This window comes from Mustelus asterias, unplaced genomic scaffold (genome assembly GCF_964213995.1).
Source record: "Mustelus asterias unplaced genomic scaffold, sMusAst1.hap1.1 HAP1_SCAFFOLD_124, whole genome shotgun sequence".
Lineage (NCBI taxonomy): Eukaryota > Metazoa > Chordata > Chondrichthyes > Carcharhiniformes > Triakidae > Mustelus > Mustelus asterias.
In genome coordinates this window covers 857,629-881,491 of record NW_027590162.1, presented here as the reverse complement: position 1 = coordinate 881,491, position 23,863 = coordinate 857,629, and the positions used below count along the sequence as shown (strand labels likewise).

The following is a 23,863-nucleotide window of genomic DNA, read 5'->3' as shown; positions in this document are numbered from 1 at the left end:
TTTCAAAATTAAGTTTGTACTTCCAGCATTCATAGTTTTTGATATCTGCAGGCACGTTAACAGGAGTTTTCATGGAGGTGTTCAAAATCATGGACAGCTTTAATAGAGTAAATTGGCATAAACTGTTCCTGTTGCATGAGGACATTGATTCATTATGATTTGTTAAAAAAGTAAAGATATTGTGAGCAAACACATGTTTACTTACATAGGTAGCTAGTTTCTGTAAATCCTGAATATGCTGTCTAAAAAACTGGGGAATCTGATGCAAAATCTTTTCAAAGAGCAGTTGGAGAAAAACCGTTTTAAAGAGCGAATTTTCGGGCATAAAGAGGCAATGGGGCGGATTCGCTACGAAATCTCTGGCAGAATTCCGATGGGTTTAAATATAACCCCATATGCTGTGTGGAGTTTGCACATTCTCCTCGTGTCTGCGTGGGTTTCCTCCGGGTGCTCCTGTTTCCTCCCACAATCCAAAGATGTGCGGGTTAGGCTGATTGGCCAGGTTAAAAATTGCCCCTTAGAGTCCTAAAATGCGTAGGTTAGAGGGATTAGCGGGTAAATATGTGGGGGTAGGGCCTGGGTGGGATTGTGGTCGGTGCAGACTCGATGAGCCGAATGGCCTCTTTCTGCACTGTAGGGTTTCTATGATTTCTATGATATGCTGTATTATTACATGAAATGGTGGGCAGTGTAACCCACAATGCGCCGCGAGCGTGAATACGGTCTATCTCATTCAGAATGATCCGCACTGCGCAGGCGTCAGGAGGCTCCGCCCCGGAGCGGAAGCTGAGCTGAACTGTGCACGCGCAACAACGTGAGTCTCAGCGGCTCTCAGAGCCCGAATCAGAGCCGCCGGGCTCGGCGGACGTGCGGCGAGGGAGCGGCACCATGAAGCGGATGATGCAGCGAGGCCATCCTCACCGCCCCATATGGAACAGTGTGAGTGAGAGGAAACAGAGAGCAGTGGTTAATGGTTGTTTCTCAGACTGGAGGAAGGTTTCCAGTGGAGTTCCCCAGGGCTCGGTGTTAGGAGCCCTGCTCTTCCTGATATATATTAATGACACACACCTTGGTGTACAGGACACAAGCTCAACATTTCCACACGCCACCAAACTTGGAGGCATTGGCAACTGTGAGGAGGAAAGTGGGAAACTTCAAAAGGACACAGGCAGCTTGGTGGAATGGGAGACAAGTGGCAGTGAGGAAAGTTCCAGCACCGATTGCCCCGCGGCTGCCCCTGGGGAGCATGCCCACTCTCAGTGCCTGGGCAAGTCAGTGTGTTGGATAGAGCGCTTTCTGGGTGCAGATAATTATTTTTATTCATTCATGTAATGTGTGCGTCACTGACTTGGCCAGCATTCATTGCACTAATTACCTTTGAACTAAGTGGCTTGTTAGGCCATTTCAGAGGGCATTTAAGAGTCAAACACATTGCTGTGTGGTTGGAGTCACATGTAGGCCAGAAGAGGTCATGTGGGCAGATTTGCTTGCCTAAAGGGACATCAGTGAATCAAGTGGGTTTTTACGACATGGCCATCATTTGACCTTTATTTCCAGTTGTTTATTGAGCTCAAATGTCACTCTGTTGTGGTGATATTCAGGTCCCATTGCATTACTCTGGATCATGGTCCAGTGACAATACCACTACACCATTAATTCCTCGTGTGGGAATTAATGGCTGCTGCCATTCACAGACATCAGTACGTGTTTTAATGCAAGCCAATTGTCAGAGAGCTGAAACATGAACTCTGTTTCTCTCTGACCTGCCTGACCTGTTGAGTCATTCCAGAATTTTCACTTTGTTTCAGATGTTCAGTATCCACATGATTTTACCGGTGAAATATTGCAGCTGTTCAGAAAACTGAGGCCTGAAATAGACAAATGAAGACCCCTTTGGAATGAGGGTGGATGTTCTGTGAAGGTACGTTCTTGTTGGCTGGCTTTGAACTGGAGTGTTGATGGAGGAAAAGCTGATGGGTTTAACCCTGAGTACATTTGAGACCAGTCGAGCCCAAACATTTCTCATCAAAGTTTCCTGTACAGGAACAGAGACTGGCAGAGACATTGCACTCTCATATAGAATAAATAATCGACAGCAAATCAGTTCTGCACTCATATGCAGTATCAAGCTTGAGTTAATTTCACACTGAAATACTGGAACAGAGCCTAACAGAGAGATAGTCCCACATTGACATCAAATCAGAACATAAGAAGCAGGAGCAGCAGAAGGCAGTTTGTTCTTTAGGGTTCCCCCACCATTCGGTAAGATCATGGTTAATGTGATTATGGCCTCAACTCCATTTAATTGCCTGCCCCATAACCCTTGTCTCGCCTGTAGATCAAAACTCTTTCTAACTTAGGATGGAATCTGTTAAATTCCACAAATTAAGGACATTTCGAGAGGAGAAATTTCTTCTCATCTCCATCTAAAATGGGGCATACTTTATTTTTAACTGTGTCCTCTAGTTTTAATTTTGTCCACAAATGAAAACATTCCTCTCGATATCTACCCTGTCCAATTCCCTCAGATCCTTCAATGTTTCAATCTGATCATCTCTCATTCTTCTCAACTTCTATGAGGTCGGCTCAACTTGATTGAACTTTCCTCATAAGATAACTCCTTCATCTCAGCAATCAGCCGAGTGAATCTTCACTGCCTCCAATACAAGTATTTACCTCTTTAAATCAGAGAAAACCTTTAAACTCAGCAATATCATGTATTTGTAGCAACATTTCCCTCCTTTGATACTCCACATATGTACTTATAATTAGTTATTTCCTCCTTTTCTGGATCAATCTGCTGTATCTCCCCCTCTATTTAAATAATGTTCTGCCTTCCCATCCTTCCCACTGAAGTGGAAAGCCTCACATTTTCCTACATTGTATCCTACCTGACAAATTTGTGTCCATTCACTTAACCTCGCTCTATCTCCTTACAGACTCTTTGTGTCCTCCTCACAACCTACTTCCCCACCCTATTTATGTATTGTCTGAAAATTTGGTGATGGTCTGTCCCTTCATCTGGGCCATTAATATAGATTGTAAATAGCTGAGAACCCAGCACTGATCCATGTGGCTCTCTGCAAGCAGCAGTTTGCTAAGCTGACAGTGACCCACTTCCATGCAGTAACAGAGACTGACAGACAGTGAAGTAATTTCACACATTATTATTGATAGATAGGGAGTGAATTACACATTCAGATGCAGTAACAGAGATTGCCACAACGGTAATTCCAAACATAAATACAGTGATGGTGATTAAAGGATAGAGAATCAATTCCACACTAACATACAGTAACACAGCCAGAGTTAATTACACATTCAATTCTACTGAGCAAGAGTTAATGCTACATTCATACACAATAACCAAGACTGACAGTTAATTCCACTCTCACATGCTATAACAGCGATGAACAGAGAGTTAATGTCCCACTCACATTCAGTGATAGTGAATAACAAATACAGATTTAATTCCATCCTCACATTCACTAATATAGATGAACTGATGTAATTCCATACTGAAACACATGAACAGAGAATGGCTGACAGCGTTAATTCCACACTCTCGCACAGTAATAGATTGAGAGAGAGTTAATTCCACATTCAGACACACTAATCGATTGAGAGAGAGTTAATTCCACACCCACACATAGAATAACTCCCTCTCAATCTAATGCTATGTGTGGGTGTGGAATTAACTCTCTCTCAATCGATTAGTGTGTCTGAATGTGGAATTGACTCTCTCTCAATCTATTACGGTGTGAGAATGTAGAATTAACTCTCTCTCAATCTATTTCAGTGTCAGTGTGGAATTAACTCTTTCTGAATCTATTACTGTGTGGGAACATAGAATAACTCCCTCTCAATCTAATGCTATGTTCCCACACAGTAATAGATTCAGAAAGAGTTAATTCCACACTGACACTGAAATAGATTGAGAGAGAGTTAATTCTACATTCTCACACCGTAATAGATTGAGAGAGAGTCAATTCCACATTCACACACAGTAATAAATTGAGAGTTAATTCCATGGTCTCACACAGCAACAGATTGAGAGGGAGTTAATTCCACACGTACACACAGTAATAGATTGCGAGAGAGTGAATTCCACACTGACACAGGAATAGATTGAGAGTGAGTTAATTCAATGCTCACACACAGTAATAAATTGAGAGAGTTAATTCCACACTTGGACACAAAAATAGATTGAGAGAGTTAATTGCACACGGACACAATAATAGATAGAGAGAGAGAGTTAATTCCACGCTGACACTGCAATAGATTGAGGGAGAGTTAATTCCACACTGGTACACAGTAATAGATCGGAGAGAGAGTTAATATAGGGCTAAACGGGGTCACAAAAAATCATTGCCCAGCAGGATTAAGGAAAATACCAAGGCTTTTTATCCATACATAAAGAGCAAGAGGATAGCCAGGGAGAGGGTTGGCCCACTCAAGGACAAAGGAGGAAATCTATGCGTGGAGCCAGAGGAAATGGGTGAGGTATTCAATGAGTTCATTGTGTCAGTATTCACCATAGAGAAGGACTTGGTGGATGATGAATCTGGGAAAGGGTGTGTCGATAGTTTGAGTCATGTTGAGATCAAGTGTTGGGGTTCTTGAGGAATATTAAGGTAGACAAGTCCCCAGGGCCTGATGGGATATACCCCAAAATACTGGGAGAGACAAGGGAGGAAATTGCTGGGACCTTGAGAGAAATTTTTGTATCCTCACTGGCTACAGGATTTACTGCCACTTGGAAATTAGTGGATGTATTTGCGAGAGGCAATATGGTTTTGTGAAGGGCTGCTCATGTCTCACTAACTTGATCGAGTTTTTTGAGGGAGTGACAAAGATGATTGATGAGGGTAGGGCAGTGGATGTTGTCTACATGGACTTCAGTAAGGCCTTTGACAAGGTCCCTCATGGCAGAATGGTGCAGAAGGTGAAGTCGCAAGGGATCAGAGGTGAGCTGGCGAGGTGGATACAGAACTGGCTTGGTCTTAGAAGACAGAGGGTAGCAGTGGAAGGGTGCGATTCTGAATGGCGGACTGTGACAATTGGCGTTCCTCAGGGATCAGTGCTGGGACCTTTGCTGTTCGTAATATATATATAACTGATTTGGAGGAAAATGCAACTGGTTTGATTAGTTAGTTTGCGAACAACACAAAGGTTGGTGGATTTGCAGATAGCGATGAGCACCATCAGAGGATACAGCAGGATATAGATAGGTTGGGGGCTTGGACGGAGAGATGGCAGATGGAGTTTAGTTTAATCCAGACAAATGTGAATTAATGCATTTTGGATGGTCTAATACAGATAGGAAATATACAGTCAATGGCAGAACCCTTAGGAGTATTGATAGGCAAAGGGATCTGGGTGAACAGGTACACAGGTCACTGAAAGTGGCAATGCAGGTGGAGAAGGTAGTCAAGAAGGCATACGGCATGCTTACCTTCGTCGGCGGGGGATTGAGTTTAAAAATTGGCAAGTCATGTTGCAGCTTTATAGAATCTTAGTTAGGCTGCATTTGGAATATAGTTTTCAATTCTGGTCGCCACACTCCCAGAAGGATGTGGAGACTTTGGAGAGGGTACAGCAAAGACTTACCAGGATGTTGGCTGGTCTGGAGGATATTAGCTGTGAGGAGAGGTTGGAGAAACTTGGTTTGTTCTCTCTGGAACGACAGAGGTTGAGCGGCGACCTGATGGAAGGCTACAAGATTATGAGGGGCATGGACAGAGTGGATAGTCAGAAGCTTTTTCCCCAGGGTGGAAGAGTCATAGAAACATAGAAACCCTACAGTGCAGAAGGAGGCCATTCGGCCCATCGAGTCTGCACCGACCACAATCCCACCCAGGCCCTACCCCCACATATTTACCCGCTAATCCCTCTAACCTACGCATCCCAGGACTCTAAGGGGCAATTTTTAACCTGGCCAATCAACCTAACCTGCACATCTTTGGACTGTGGGAGGAAACTGGAGCACCCGGAGGAAACCCACGCAGACACGAGGAGAATGTGCAAGCTCCACACAGACAGTGACCTGAGCCGGGAATCGAACCCGGGACCCTGGAGCTGTGAAGCAGCAGTGCTAACCACTGTGCTACCGTGCCGCCCAGTCAATTACTGGGGGCCATGGGTTTAAGGTGCGAGGGGCAAGGTTTAAAGGAGATGTATGAGGCAAGTTTTTTACACAAAGGGTGGTGGGTGCCTGGAACTCGCTGCCGGGGAAGGTGGTTGAAGCAGATACAATAGTGAGTTTTAAGGGGTGTCTGGACAAATACATGAATAGGATGGGAATAGCGGGATATGGTCCCTGGAAGGGTCGGGGGTTTTAGCTCAGTTGGGCAGCAAGGTCGGTGCAGGGCCGAAGGGCATGTTCCTGTGCTGTAATTTTCTTTGTTCTTAATTCCACACTGACACACAGCAATAGATTGAGCGAGAGTTAATTCCACACTGACACATACTAATTGATTGAGAGAGAGTTAATTCCACATTCATGCACAGTAATAGATTGGGAGTTAATTCCACGCTCACACACACTAATAAATTGAGAGAGAGTTAATTCCACACACTCACACTAAGTGATTGAGAGGGAGTTAATTCCACACACAATACTAGAATGAGAGACAGTTAATTTCACACTCACATAGTAATTGAGAGAGAGTTAATTCAACACTCTCACACTGTAATAGATTGGGAGAGAGTTAATTCCACATTCACACACAGTAATAGATGCAGAGTTAATTCCACGCTCACACACAATAATAGATTGAGACAGAGTTAATTCCACACTGACACACTGTAATAGATCGAGGGAGAGTTAATTCCACATTCATGCATAGTAATAGATTGAGAGTTAATTCCACACTAACACACAGTAATAGATCAGAGAGAGAGTTATTTCCACACTCTCGCACTGTAATAGATTGAGAGTTAATTCCACACACACACACACACACACAGAGTAATAGGTTGAGAGTGTGTTAATTCCATACTCACATACAGTAAGAGATTGAGAGAGAGACTTAGTTGCACTGTCACACTGTAATAGATTGAGACAGTTAATTCCACACTGACACACAGCAATAGATTGAGAGAGAGATAATTCCACACTGACGCACAGCAATAGATTGAGAGAGAGATAATTCCACATGGACACACAGCAATAGATTGAGAGAGAGATAATTCCACACTGACACACAGCAATAGATTGAGAGAGAGATAATTCCACACTGACGCACAGCAATAGATTGAGAGAGAGATAATTCCACACGTACACACAGTAATAGATTGAGAGCAAGAATTACACACACTCTCACAGTTATAGATTGGGAGTTAATTCCACACTGCCACACAGTAATAGATTGAGAGAGAGTTAATTCCACACTGATTCAATCTATTGCTGTGTATCAGTGTGGAATTAACTCTCAATCTATTGCTGTATGAGTTAATTCCACACTGACACACAGTAATAGATTGAGAGAGTCAATTCCACACTCAAACACAGTAATAGATTGGGAGTTAATTCCACACTCACACATAGTAATTGATTGAGAGAGTTTTAATTCCTCACTAACACACAGTAGTGGATTGTGAAAGAGTTCATTGCACTGTCACACCGTAATAGATTGAGACAGTTAATTGGACACTGACACACAGTAATAGATTGAGAGAGGGTTAATTCCACACTATCTATTGGATCTCATGGGATAAAGTGGGAGGTGGCAAGATGGGTGGAGAACTGGCTTGGTCACAGAACACAGAGGTGGAAGTGGAAGGGTCTTTTTCAGGCTGGAGACCTGTGACTAGTGGTGTTCCGCAGGGCTCTGTATTGGGACCTCTGCTGTTTGTGATTTATATAAACGATCTGGAAGAAGGTGTAACTGGGGTGATCAGTAAGTTTGTGGACGACACAAAATTGGCAGGACTGGTAGGTAGGACAGCTGAGGAACAGTAGAGGATTTTTAAGGAAATCTTTTTAAGTACTCAGCAAACATATATTCCGGTGATAAAGAAGGACTGTAAGAAAAAGGATAACCGGACGTGGATAACGAAGGGAATAAAGGAGAGTATTAAAATAAAATCAGATGCGTACAGAGTGGCCAAAAATAGTGGAGAATTAGTGGATTGGGAAAGCTTTAAAGAAAAACAAAGAACGACTAAGAAAGCGATTAAGAAAGGAAAGATAGATTATGAAACTAAACTAGCTCAAAATATAAAAAATGATAGTAAAAGTTTTTACAAGTATATAAAAAGGAATAGAGTGGCTAGAGTGAATGTTGGACCCTTGGAAGATGAGAGGGGGGATTTAATAGTGGAAAACGAGGAAATGGCTGAGACTTTAAATAAGTTCTTTGTGTCGGTCTTCACGGTGGAAGACACAAATAGTTTGCCGAATATTAGAGATCGAGAGTTGGTGGGAGGGGAGGTCCTTAATACAATTACTGTTACTAAGGAGGTGGTGCTTGGTAGACTAATAGGACTGAAGGTAGACAAGTCCCCGGGCCCGGATGGAATGCATCCCAGGGTACTGAAAGAAATGGCTGAGGTAATAGCAGATGCGTTAGTGGTAATTTATCAAAATTCGCTGGACTCTGGGGTAGTGCCGGCTGACTGGAAAACAGCTACTGTTACGCCGCTGTTTAAAAAAGGAAGTAGACAAAAGGCGGGTAACTACAGGCCGGTTAGCTTAACGTCCGTAGTTGGGAAGATGCTAGAGTCCATTATTAAAGAGGAAATAACAGAGCACCTGAATAAGAATGGTTCGATCAAGCAGACGCAGCATGGATTCATGAAGGGAAAGTTGTGTTTGACGAATCTACTGGACTTTTATGAAGATGTCACGAGTGCGGTTGACAGAGGGGAACCGGTGGATGTGGTGTTTTTAGATTTCCAGAAGGCGTTCGATAAGGTGCCTCACAAAAGGTTGCTGCAGAAGATTGGGGTACACGGAGTTAGGGGTAAGGTGTTGGCGTGGATTGGGGATTGGCTATCTAACAGGAAGCAGAGAGTTGGGATAAATGGGTGCTTTTCTGGTTGGCAGTTGGTGACCAGTGGCGTGCCGCAGGGATCGGTGCTGGGGCCTCAATTGTTTACCATTTACATAGATGATCTGGAGGAGGGGACTGAATCTAGGGTATTCAAGTTTGCTGATGACACGAAGGTGAGTGGGAAAGCGAATTGCGTGGAGGACGCGGAAAGTCTGCAGAGAGATTTAGATAGGCTGAGCGAGTGGGTGAGGATCTGGCAGATGGAATATAGCGTTAGCAAATGTGAGGTTATCCACTTTGGAAGAAATAATAGTAAATTGGAATATTATTTAAATGGAGAAAAATTACATTGTGCGACTGTGCAGAGGGACCTGGGGGTCCTTGTGCACGAATCGCAAAAACTCAGTCTGCAGGTGCAGCAGGTGATCAAGAAGGCGAATGGAATGTTGGCCTTTATCACGAGGGGGATAGAATATAAAAGCAGGGAGGTCTTGCTGCAACTGTACAAGGCACTGGTGAGGCCGCAACTGGAGTACTGTGTGCAGTTTTGGTCCCCTTATTTGCGAAAGGATATATTGGCCTTGGAGGGAGTGCAGAGAAGTTTCACCAGGTTGATACCGGAGATGAGGGGTGGAGCTTATGAGGAGAGATTAAACAGATTGGGTCTGTACTGGTTGGAGTTTAAAAGGATGAGGGGTGATCTTATAGAGACATATAAGATAATGAAGGGGCTGGATAGGGTAGAGGTGGAGAGATTCTTTCCACTTAGAAGGGAAACCAGAACTGGAGGGCACAGCCTCAAAATAAGGGGGGGCCGGTTCAGAACAGAGTTGAGGGGGAACTTCTTCTCTCAGAGGGTAGTGAATCTCTGGAATTCTCTGCCCATTGAAGTGGTGGAGGCTTCCTCGTTGAATATGTTTAAATCACGGGTAGATAGTTTTCTGATCGATAAGGGAATTAGGGGATATGGGGAGCAGGCGGGTAAGTGGAACTGATTCGGGTCAGATCAGCCATGATCTTGTTGAATGGCGGGGCAGGCTCGAAGGGCCAGATGGCCTACTCCTGCTCTTATTTCTTATGTTCTTATGTTCTTGCAGATAGTGAGGAGCATTGTCAGCAGCTACAGAAGGATATAGATAGGCTGGAAATTTGGGCAAAGAAATGGCAGATGGAGTTCAATCCTGATAAATGCGAAGAGATGCATTTTGGTAGAAATAATGTAGGGAGGAGCTATACAATAAATGGCAGAACCATAAAGGGTGTAGATACGCAGAGGGACCTGGGTGTGCAAGTCCACAGATCCTTGAAGGTGACGTCACAGGTGGAGAAGGTGGTGAAGAAGGCATATGGCATGCTTGCCTTTATAGGACTTTATAGAGTATAAAAGTTGGGGTCTGATGTTGCAGATGTATAGAACGTTGGTTCGGCCGCATTTGGAATACTGCATCCAGTTCTGGTCGCCACACTACCAGAAGGACGTGGAGGCTTTGGAGAGAGTACAGAGGAGGTTTACCAGGATGTTGCCTGGTATGGAGGGGCTTAGCTATGAGGAGAGATTGGGTAAACTGGGGTTGTTCTCCCTGGAAAGACGGAGGATGAGGGGAGACTTCATAGAGGTGTATAAAATTATGAAAGGCATAGATAGGGTGAACGGTGGGAAGCTTTTCCCCAGGTTGGTGGTGACGTTCACGAGGGGTCATAGGTTCAAGGTGAAGGGGGGGAGGTTTAATACAGATATCAGAAGGACATATTTTACACAGAGGGTGGTGGGGGCCTGGAATGCGCTGCCAGGCAAGGTGGTGGAGGCGGACACACTGGGAACGTTTAAGACTTATTTAGACAGCCATATGAATGGAGTGGGAATGGAGGGATACAAAAGAATGGTCTAGTTTGGACCAGGGAGTGGCACGGGCTTGGAGGGCCGAAGGGCCTGTTCCTGTGCTGTATTGTTCTTTGTTCTTGATACACAGCAATAGACTGAGAGTTAATTCCACACTGACACACAGTAATAGATTGAGAGAGAGATAATTCCACATTCCCACACAGTAATAGAATTAGAGAGTTAATTCCACACACACACACAGTAATAGATTGAGAGGGAGTTAATTCCATTGCACTGTCACACTTTGATAGATTGAGACAGTTAATTGGACACTGACACACAGTAATAGATTGACACAGAGAGTTAATTTCACACTGACATACAGTAATAGATTGAGAGAGAGATAATCCACATTCAGACTCAGGAATAGATTGAGAGTTAATTCCAGGTTGTCATACAGTAATAGATTGAGAGAGAGTTAATTCTACAAAGACACACTGTAATAGATTGAGAGAGCGTTAATTCCACAGTCTCACACTGTAATAGATTGAGAGATAGTTAATTCCATATTCACACACAGTAATTGAGAGATAGTTAATTCCACACTGACACACAGTAATAGATGGAGAGGGAATTAATTCTGGACTGACACACTAATAGATTGAGAGAGAGTTAATTCCACACACACACAATAATAGATTGAGAGAGAGTTAATTCCACACCGACACACAGTAACAGAGTGAGAGACCGTTAAAATCCGTTATAATATACAAAATGAAAAAGAGTGGCAAAAGTAAACATTGGTTCTTTAGAGGACGAGAAGGGGGATGTAATAACTGGAAATGAGAAAATGGCTGAGGCATTGAACAGGTATTTTGTGTCGGTCTTCACAGTGGAAGACACAAATAACATGCCAAAAATTAATGACAGGAAGGCTATGGCAGGTGAGAACCTAGAAACTATCATCACGAAAGAGGTAGTGTTGGGCAAGTTTTGGGGGCTAAATGTAGGCAAGTCTCCTGGTCCTGATGGAATGCATCCCAGGGTACTAAAAGAGATGACGGGAGGAATAGCAAATGCACTAGTGGTAATTTATCAAAATTCGCTGGACTCTGGGGTGGTTCTTGCGGATTGGAAAACAGCAAATGTGACGCCACTGTTTAAAAAAGGAGGTAGACAAAAGGCAGGTAACTATAGGCTGGTTAGCTTAACTTCTGTAGTAGGGAAAATGCTTAAATCTATCATCAAGGAAGAAATAGCGAGACATCTGGATATAAATTGTCCCATTGGTAAGACGCAGCATGGGTTCATAAAGGACAGGTCATGTTTGACTAATTTTTGGAATTCTTTGAGAACATTACATGTGCAGTGGACAATGGGGAACCTGTAGATGTGGTGTATCTGGATTTCCAGAAGGCATTTGACAAGGAGCCGCACCAAAGACTGCTACATCAGATAAAGTTGCACAGTGTTATGGGTAATGTATTAGCATGGATAGAGGACTGGTTAACTAACAGAAAGCAAAGAGTGGGGGTAAGTGGGTATTTTTCTGGTTGGCGATCATTGACTAGTTGTGTGCCTCAGGGATCAGTGTAGGGACCGCAATTGTTTATGAATTACATAGATGATTTGGAGTTGGAGACCAAATGTAGTGTGTCAAAATTTGCAGATGACACTCAGATGGGTGGAAGAGCAAAGTGTGCAGAGGACGCTGAAAGTCTGCAAAGGGATATAGATAGTCTAAGTGAGTGGGCGGGGGTCTGGCAGATGGAGTACAATGTTGGTAAATGTGAGGTCATCCATTTTGGTAGGAATAACAGCAAAATGGACTCTGATTTAAATGATTAAAAATTCCAACATGCTGCTGTGCAGGGGGACCTGGGTATCCTTGTGCAGGAATCTCAAGGAGTTAGTTTGCAGGTGCAGCAGTTAATTAAGAAGGCAAATGGAATTTTGTCCTTCATTGCTAGAGGGATGGAGTTTAAAAACAGCGCGGTTATGTTGCAGCTGTATAAGGTGCTGGTGAGGCCACACCTGGAGTACTGTGTACAGTTTTGGTCTCCTTACTTGAGAAAGGATATACTGGCATTGGAGGGGATGCAGAGAAAATTCAATAGGTTGATTCCAGAGTTGAGAGGGTTGGCTTATGAGGAGAGACTGAGTAGACTGGGGCTATACTCATTGGAATTGAGAAGAATGAGGGGAGATCTTATAGAAACATATAAGTTTATGAAGGGAATAGACAAGATAGAAGCAGGTAAGTTGTTTCCACTGGCGGGTGAAACTAGAACTAGGGGGCATAGCCTCAAAATAAGGGGAAGCAGATTTAGGACTGAAGTGAGGAGGAACTTCTTCACACAAAGGGTTGTGAATCTGTGGAATTCTCTGCCTAGTGAAGCAGTTGAGGCTACCTCATTGAATGTTTTTAAGGCAAGGATAGATCAATTTTTGAACAGTAAAGGAATTAAGGGTTATGGTGAGCGGGTGGGTAAGTGGAGCTGAGTCCACAAAAAGATCAGCCAAGATCTTATTGACTGGCGGAGCAGCCTCGAGGGGACAGATGGCCTACTCCTACTCCTAGTTCTTATGTTCTTCTTCCCACACTCATACACAATAAATGATTGTGAGAGAGTTATTTCCACTCTCGCACACATTAATAGATTGAGAGAGTGTTAATTCTGCACCGACACACAGTAATAGATTGAGAGGGAGTTAATTCCACACTGACACACAGAAATATGTTGAGACAGAGAGGTAAATTCATACTGACATACAGTAATAGATTGAGAGAGAGATAATTCCACACTCGTACAAATAAAATTACAGCACAGGAACAGGCCCTTCGGCCCTCCAAGCCTGCACCGACCATGCTGTCTGACTCAACTAAAGCCCCCTACGCTTCCGGCGACCATATCCCTCTATTCCCATCTCATTCATGGACTTGTCAAGACGCCCCTTAAAAATCACTACCGTATCCGCTTCCACTCCCTCCCCCGGCAACGAGTTCCAGGCACCCACCACTCTCTGTGTAAAACATCTGCCTCGTATATCTCTTTTAAAACTTGCCCGTCGCACCTTAAACCTATGCCCCCTATTAATTGACTCTTCCACCCTGGGAAAAAGCTTCTGACTATCCACTCTGTCCATGCTTCTCATAATCTTGTAGACTTCTATCAGGTCTCCCCTCAACCTCCGTCACTCCAGTGAGAACAAACCAAGTTTCTCCAACCTCTCCTCATAGCTAATGCCCTCCATACCAGGCAGCATCCTGGTAAATCTTTTCTGTACCCTCTCCAAAGCCTCCACATCCTTCTGGTAGTGTTGCGAACAGAATTGAACACTATATTCCAAGTGCGGCCTCACTAAGGTTCTATAAAGCGTCAACATGACTTGCCAATTTTTAAACTCAATACCCCGGCCGGTGAAGGCAAGCATGCCGTATGCCTTCTTGACTACCTTCTCCACCTGCATTGCCACTTTCCGTGACCTGTGTACCTGTACACCCAGATCCCTTTGCCTATCAATACTCCTAAGGGTTCTGCCATTTACTGTATATTTCCTAGCTGTATTAGACCTTCCAAAATGCATTACCTCACATTTGTCTGGATTAAACTCCATCTGCCATCTCTCCGCCCAAGTCTCCAACTGATCTATATCCTGCTGTATGCTCTGGTGGTCCTCATTGCTATCCACAAATCCACCAACCTTTGTGTCGTCTACAATCTTACTAATCAATCCAGTTACATTTTCCTCCAAATCATTTATATATATTACAAACAGCAAAGGTCCCAGCACTGATCCCTGAGGAACACCACCACCCCAAGCAATAGATTGAGAGACTGTTAATCCCACAGTCACACACAATGAATGATTGAGAGAGAGTGAATTCCACACCGACACACAGTAATAGATTGAGAGGGAATTAATTCCACACTCTCACAAACGAATAGATTGAGAGAGTTAATTCAACACACACACACTGTAATAGATTGAGACAGAGAGCTAATTCCACAGTGACATACAGTAATAGATTAAGAGGGAGATAATTCCACACTCTCTCTGTTTTGGATTGCGAGAGAGATAATTCCACACTGAGACACGGTAATAGATTGAGAGAGTTAATTTCATATTCTCACACACTAATAGACTGAGAGAGTTAATTCAACACACACACACTGTAATAGATTGAGACAGAGAGCTAATTCCACTGTGACATACAGTAATAGATTGAGAGAGAGAGAATTCCACACACTTACACAGTTATAGATTGAGAGAGAGTTAATTCCACACTCATACAAGTAATAGATTGAGGGACCGTTAATCCCACAGTCACACACATAAATAATTGAGAGGGAGTGAATTCCACTCCGACACATAGTAATAGATTCAGAGAGAGTTAATTCCAGACTGACACACAGTAATAAATTGAGAGAGTTATTTCCATTCTCTCACACAGTAATAGATTGAGAGAGAGTTAATTCCACACTCAGACACACTAATCAATTGAGAGAGTTATTTCCACACCCACACACAGCATTAGATTGAGAGAGAGTTATTCTATGTTCCCACACAGTAATAGATTCAGAAAGAGTCAATTCCACACTGACACTGTAATAGATTGAGAGAGCTAATTCCACATTCACACACAGTAATAAATTGAGAGTTAATTCCATGCTCTCTCACAGCAACAGATTGAGAGAGAGTTAATTCCACACTGACACAGGAATAGATTGAGAGAGAGTTAATTCAACACTCTCTCACACAGTAATAGATTGAGAGGGAGTTAATTCCACACTGACACACAGTAATAGAGTGAGAGGGAGAGATAAATCGACACTCTCACACAAAAAATTGAGAGAGAGTGAATCCACACAGACGCACAGTAATAGATTGAGAGAGTTTATTCCACACTGACACACAGTAATAGATTGAGAGTTTATTCCACACTGACACATACTAATAGATTGAGAGTTAATTCCACACTGACACACAGTAATAGATTGAGAGTTTATTCCACACTGACACACAGTAATAGATTGAGAGAGAGTTAATTCCCCACACACACAGAAATAGATTGAGAGTTAATTCCACACTGACGTGCAGTAATATGTTGAGACAGAGAGGTAAATCCACATTGACATACAGTAATAGATTGAGAGAGAGATAATTCCACACTCACACAGGTGATAGATTGAGGGACCGTTAATCCCAGTCACACACAAATGATTGACGGAGTGAATTCCACTCCGATACATAGTAATAGATTCAGAGAGAGTTAATTCCAGACTGACACAGTAAGAAATTGAGAGTTATTTACACACACACAGGCGCGTGCACTGGCACACACTGGCACACACACACACACTGGCACACACACACACACTGGCACACACACACACTGGCGCACACACACACTGGTGCACACACACACTGGTGCACACACACACTGGTGCACACACACACACTGGTGCACACACACACACTGGTGCACACACACACACTGGCGCACACACACACACTGGCGCACACACACACACTGGCGCACACACACACACTGGCGCACACACACACACTGGCGCACACACACACACTGGCGCACACACACACACTGGCGCACACACACACACTGGCGCACACACACACACTGGCGCACACACACACACTGGCGCACACACACACACTGGCGCACACACACACACTGGCGCACACACACACACTGGCGCACACACACACTGGCGCACACACACACACTGGCGCACACACACACACTGGCGCACACACACACACTGGCGCACACACACACACTGGCGCACACACACACACTGGTGCACACACACACACTGGTGCACACACACACACTGGTGCACACACACACACTGGTGCACACACACACACTGGTGCACACACACACACTGGTGCACACACACACACTGGCACACACACTGGCACACACACACACACTGGCGCGCACACACACACTGGCGCGCACACACACACTGGCGCGCACACACACACTGGCGCACACACACACTGGCGCACACACACACTGGCGCGCACACACACACTGGCGCGCACACACACACTGGCGCGCACACACACACTGGCGCGCACACACACTGGCGCGCACACACACACTGGCGCGCACACACACACTGGCGCACACACACACACTGGCGCACACACACACACTGGCGCACACACACACACTGGCGCACACACACACACTGGCGCACACACACACACTGGCGCACACACACACACTGGCGCACACACACACACTGGCGCACACACACACACTGGCGCACACACACACACTGGCACACACACACACTGGCACACACACACTGGCACACACACACTGGCACACACACACTGGCACACACACACTGGCACACACACACTGGCACACACACACTGGCACACACACACTGGCACACACACACTGGCACACACACACTGGCACACACGCACACTGGCACACACGCACACTGGCGCACACGCACACTGGCGCACACGCACACTGGCGCACATGCACACTGGCGCACACACACACTGGCACACACACACACACACACTGGCGCGCACACACACACTGGCGCGCACACACACACTGGCGCGCACACACACACTGGCGCGCACACACACACTGGCGCGCACACACACACTGGCGCGCACACACACACTGGCGCACACACACACACTGGCGCACACACACACACTGGCGCACACACACACTGGCGCACACACACACACTGGCGCACACACACACACTGGCGCACACACACACACTGGCGCACACACACACACTGGCGCACACACACACTGGCGCACACACACACTGGCGCACACACACACACTGGCGCACACACACACTGGCGCACACACACACTGGCGCACACACACACTGGCGCACACACACACTGGCGCACACACACACTGGCGCACACACACACTGGCGCACACACACACTGGCGCGCACACACACTGGCGCGCACACACACTGGCGCACACACACACTGGCGCACACACACACTGGCGCACACACACACACTGGCACACACACACACTGGCACACACACACTGGCGCACACACACACACTGGCGCACACACACACACTGGCGCACACACACACACTGGCGCACACACACACACTGGCGCACACACACACTGGCGCACACACACACACTGGCGCACACACACACACACACTGGCGCACACACACACACACACTGGCGCACACACACACACACACTGGCGCACACACACACACACACTGGCGCACACACACTGGCGCACACACACACACTGGCGCACACACACACACTGGCGCGCACACACACACTGGCGCGCACACACACACTGGCGCGCACACACACACTGGCGCGCACACACACACACTGGCGCGCACACACTGGCGCACACACACACTGGCGCACACACACTGGCGCACACACACACACTGGCGCACACACACACACTGGCGCACACACACACACTGGCGCACACACACACACTGGCGCACACACACACACTGGCGCACACACACACACTGGCGCACACACACACACTGGCGCACACACACACACTGGCGCACACACACACTGGCGCACACACACACTGGCGCACACACACACACTGGCGCACACACACACACTGGCGCACACACACACACTGGCGCACACACACACACTGGCGCACACACACACACTGGCGCACACACACACTGGCGCACACACACACTGGCGCGCACACACACACTGGCGCACACACACACTGGCGCACACACACACTGGCACACACACACACTGGCACACACACACTGGCGCACACACACTGGCGCACACACACACACTGGCACACACACACACTGGCACACACACACACTGGCGCACACACACACACTGGCGCACACACACACTGGCGCACACACACACTGGCGCGCATACACACACTGGCGCGCACACACACACTGGCGCGCGCACACACACTGGCGCGCGCACACACTGGCGCGCGCACACTCACTGGCGCGCGCACACACACTGGCGCGCGCACACACACTGGCGCGCGCACACACACTGGCGCGCGCACACACACTGGCGCGCGCACACACACTGGCGCGCGCACACACACTGGCGCGCACACACACACTGGCGCGCACACACACACTGGCGCGCACACACACACTGGCGCGCACACACACACTGGCGCGCACACACACACTGGCGCGCACACACACACTGGCACACACACACACACTGGCACACACACACACACTGGCACACACACACACACTGGCACACACACACACACTGGCACACACACACACACTGGCACACACACACACACTGGCACACACACACACACTGGCACACACACACACACACTGGCACACACACACACACTGGCACACACACACACACTGGCACACACACACACACTGGCACACACACACACACTGGCACACACACACACACTGGCACACACACACACACTGGCACACACACACACACTGGCACACACACACACACTGGCACACACACACACACTGGCACACACACACACACTGGCACACACACACACACTGGCACACACACACACACTGGCACACACACACACTGGCACACACACACACTGGCACACAGTAAAAGATTGAGAGGGAGTTAATTCCCCGCTCAGACACAGTAATAGATTGAGATATAATTCCACAGTGACACACGGTAATTGATTGAGAGAGAGTCAATTCCACATTCACACAATGTAACAGATTGAGAATTAATTCCACAGTGACGTAGAGTAATAGATTGAGAGACAGTTAATTCCACATTCATACAAGTAATAGATTGAGAGACCGTTAATTCCACACTCTCACACAATAACAGATTGAGAGTTACTTCCTCACTCACACACAATGATCGATTGAGAATTAATTCCACACTCTCTCTCAGTAAAAGATTGAGAGAGTTACTTCCACACTCTCTCACAATAATAGATTGAGAGAGAGTTAATTCAACACTGACACACACGAATAGATTGAGACAGGATTAATTCCGCACCCACACACAATGATCGATTGAGAGAGAGTTAATTCCACACTCTCACTATGAAGCTCAGTTAATCAACACATACATTTTCAACTGGGCCATTGTCACATTGTCTAATTTGGTAAAGACGGCATATGTGTGTCTGGTGGCTATGTACCTGACTGGCATCCCATTCAACTCAACTTTGAAAGTCTCCCATTTGTCAACCACTGTTTTATCCTCGCAATTTGCCTCATTTGCCACATTTTGCCCTCACTTAATCTATCTGTTTCCTTTTGAAGCCTCCTTACGTATACTTCACAATTAATTTCTTATCTTTCTTTATGCTGTTGTTTTGTTTCTTAAAGACTTGATTAGTTGTAAGTATTCGCATTCCAACCATTATTCATGTAAATTGAGTTTGTGTCTTTATATGCTCTGTTTGTGAACAGAATTCCCACTCACCTGAAGAAGGGGCTTGCAGCTCTGAAAGCTTGTGTGGCTTTTGCTACCAAATAAACCTGTTGGACTTTAACCTGGTGTTGTTAAACTTCTTAATTTGGTAAAGCCAGAAGTACAGTACTTATTTACTATCTCTGCCATACCCTCTGCTGCAGTGAGCAGTTTACCCTGCTTGGCCCTTATGAACCCCACTCTATCCTTCACTAATCCTTTACAATTAATATGTTTGAAGAAGATGTTATGATTTGTATTAGCGCAACCTGCTAACATTTCCTCATGCTTCCTCTTCATTATTCCAGCCTTAGCCCCTCTCCTGCATTTTGAGCTGTTTTTCCTGATTTCTATTGCTATTATTATTCCAGCATGCATCATATGCCTCTTTTTTTCTTCCTTATTTTCTTGTCAATAACCTGAGACATCCAGGATACTCCAGCTTTGTTCACCGCATATTTGTGTCTGGTGGCTATGTACCTGGCTGGCATCCCATTCAACTCAACTTTGAAAGTCTCCCATTTGTCAACCACTGTTTTATCCTCGCAATTTGCCTCATTTGCCACATTTTGCCCTCACTTAATCTATCTGTTTCCTTTTGAAGCTTCCTTACGTATACTTCACAATTAATTTCTTATCTATCTTTATGCTGTCAGCAAATTTAACAACGGTACCTTCAGTCCCTTCATCCAAGTAATTTTTATAATTTGTAACAATTTGTAGCCCCAGCATGAATACACCACTCATCAGATCCTGCCACCCAGAAAAAGAACCATTTGTGCGAACTCTTTTTGACCTGTTAGCTAGCCAACCATCAATCCATGCCAAAATGTTACGCCCAAAACCATGAATGTTTATTTTACACAATAACCTTTGATCTGGCACTTTGGCAAATGTCTTCTGGAAATGTAAGAACCGGTTCCCCATTCACAGCACATGGGCCTCTTTCAAAAAACTCCAATAATTTAGTTAAACATGATTTCCCTTTCAGAAAACGATATTGACTCGAGCTGATTGCCTTGTATTTTTTCCAAGTTGTAATATCTGGAGTATCTTTCAGAATAGCTTCTAACATTTTCCCGATGACAGCTGTTAGGCTAACAGCCTGTAGTTTCCTGCTTTCTGTCTCCATCCCTTTTTGAATCAAGGTATTACATTTGTTATATTTCAACCGAATGGAACATTCTCCAAAGCCAGGGAATTTTGCAAAATTAAAACAAATGCATCAACTATCTCATTCGCCACTTCTTTCATGTCCTTCACGAGAAGTCCATCCGGACCCAGGAATTTGTCAGCCTGTCGACCCGACAATTTGCTCAATACCACTTTCCCTGTTGATTGGAATTTTCCTGTGTTCCTCCCTCCCTTCCATTTGCTGGTTTACAGCTATTTCTGGGATGTTACTTGTATCCCCTATCGTGAACACCAATGAAAAACGCCTGTTCAATTTATTTGCCAATACCCTGTTTTCCATTATCAATCCCCCAGTTGCACTTTCTATAGAACCAATGCTCACTCTGCTAACTCTTTTCTTGTTTAACTATCTACAGAATCTCTGACTATCTACCTTCATATTGTCAGCTTCTGCTTGGAAATTTCCTGATAAACGGAGCTTTAACAATTGTTTGTGGACAATTCAACATTTCCACCATCCTCTGTAAAGAAGCTTTTTCTGAAATTACCCCTGAAATGCCTCTCTGTCATTTTACGGTGAAGTTCCCCATTCAGAGCCAATAGTTTATCTCTCTGTACCCTGTCAAATTATTCATTGTAAACATCTCACTCACATCATCCCTTAATCTTCCATATTCAGGTAATGACAGGACTTGTCTTTGCAATCTGTCCTCATCGTTTGAGTTTGGTATCACTGGTGAAATTCTGTTGCTCCCACTCCAAGGCCAATCTAACCTTCTTGAGGTGTGTTGTCCAGACTGAACGCAGTGATCTAAATGGGGTCTAAAGAAGAGTTTTCTATAACTGTAGCACGAGTTCCAATTCTTCATATTCTATTCGCTTTGTTACATTATTCTTTACCTTCCTGTCCACTGGCTGATAATGATGTCTGTACACGGCTCTCTGTTCCTCCACAGTTTCTTCCATCTCGCCACAAATATAACCACTCTGCTCTATTACATAACAAGGAAATTTCAAACTTAATGTGTTTCCCAAAGATAATCTTTGTGATAAACAAAAAGAAACCAAAGATAATCTGTTACTGCTCCATCACTAAAACGTTTTCCGTTGTTCTTTCAGCCGGTGTAAATCCAGAGAATGGAAGGGAGGAAGGAAAAATCTTGCTGCCTTTTTCCCGAATCCTATTTGATCAGCATTTCAACAACAATTGGGTCAGGAAATCTAATTGGTTTTCCTCTGGGTGAATCAAAGAATCCCAACAGTGCAGAAGGAGGCCATTCAGCCCATCAAGTCTGCACCATCAACAATCCCACCCAGGTCCGATCCCCGTAACCCCACATAGTTATCCCGCAAATCCCTCTAAACTATGCATCCCGGGACACTAAGGGGCAATTTAGCATGGCCAATCCACCTAACCCGCACATCTTTGGACTGTGGGAGGAAACCAGAGCACCTGGAGGAAACCAAGCAAACACAGGGAGAGCATGCAGACTCCACAAAGACCGAAGCCAGCAATCAAACCCAGGTTCCTGGCGCTGTGAGGCAGCAGTGCCACCCCATAAACTTCTAATTTGCCCCATTAGGAATCCACCCCATTGGGATTTGAACCCAGGTCTCTGGGTTTCCAGACCAGTACATCCATCCTCTGCCTCTTTCCTCTTCTGAAAGAGGAAAGTGCTCCTGTTTTCTCCCACAGTCCAAAGATGTGCAAGTTGGGTGAATGCTAAATTCTCCCTCAGTGTACCCGAACAGGCGTCGGAGTGTGGCGACTGATGGATTTTCACAGTAATTTAATTGCAGTGTTAAATGTAAGCCTACTTGTGACTAATAAATTACCTTTTAAACTTTCGTTTGTGTCTCCTGTCCTGTAATCCAAACACTGACCCAGAATTCACTCAGCTGCCTTCGCTTTGTGCTGAAAGCTGTTATTATTCTGTTATTTTCACAGCTCCTAAATTAGCGGCTGTTTTTCGCGGTAACGGTCCCTTCTCTCAATTCCTGAAATGTGCGTTGATTCATCATTTTATTCACAGTAATCCTCCGCAGGGTAACATTCCGGAGTGGGATTATTACAGAGCGGAATAAGGACAGTGTGAGGACTCGATCCGGCTCCCTGTTTTCAGTGAAGGACACTGGGTTCTGATTGAAGACTAAACGGAGTGTTTTCCTTCTGGGAATGCTGTGAACAGGGATTGATTCCCGCCCGGGACAGTTAGAAAGCGATAGGAGAATGAAGCACATTGAAAGAAAATGTTAAAGCCGCGCCTGCGATTGGTGACGGGAAGAGCTGAATAAAAGCAAATCAATAGAAGGGATTTGAAATCTCTGACTGATGACGGCATTGATTTGAATTCGCTCCTTTCCCACAATGAAATTGGCGGGCTTTTGGAAATGGACAAATTCTCTGCTTCTGCCGGTTGTTGTGGGGAAATCCCGC

General features: G+C 45.4%; 1 long non-coding RNA gene across 1 annotated transcript; it reads left to right on the top strand.

Annotated features, from left to right (window-relative positions):
- The first annotated feature begins 776 nt into the window (after positions 1–776).
- Positions 777–23,274, top strand: LOC144484703 (uncharacterized). Its single transcript, XR_013496103.1, has 3 exons — positions 777–939; positions 1,809–1,921; positions 22,546–23,274. It is a non-coding gene; the product is annotated as an uncharacterized LOC144484703 (long non-coding RNA).
- Positions 23,275–23,863: the final 589 nt, after the last annotated feature.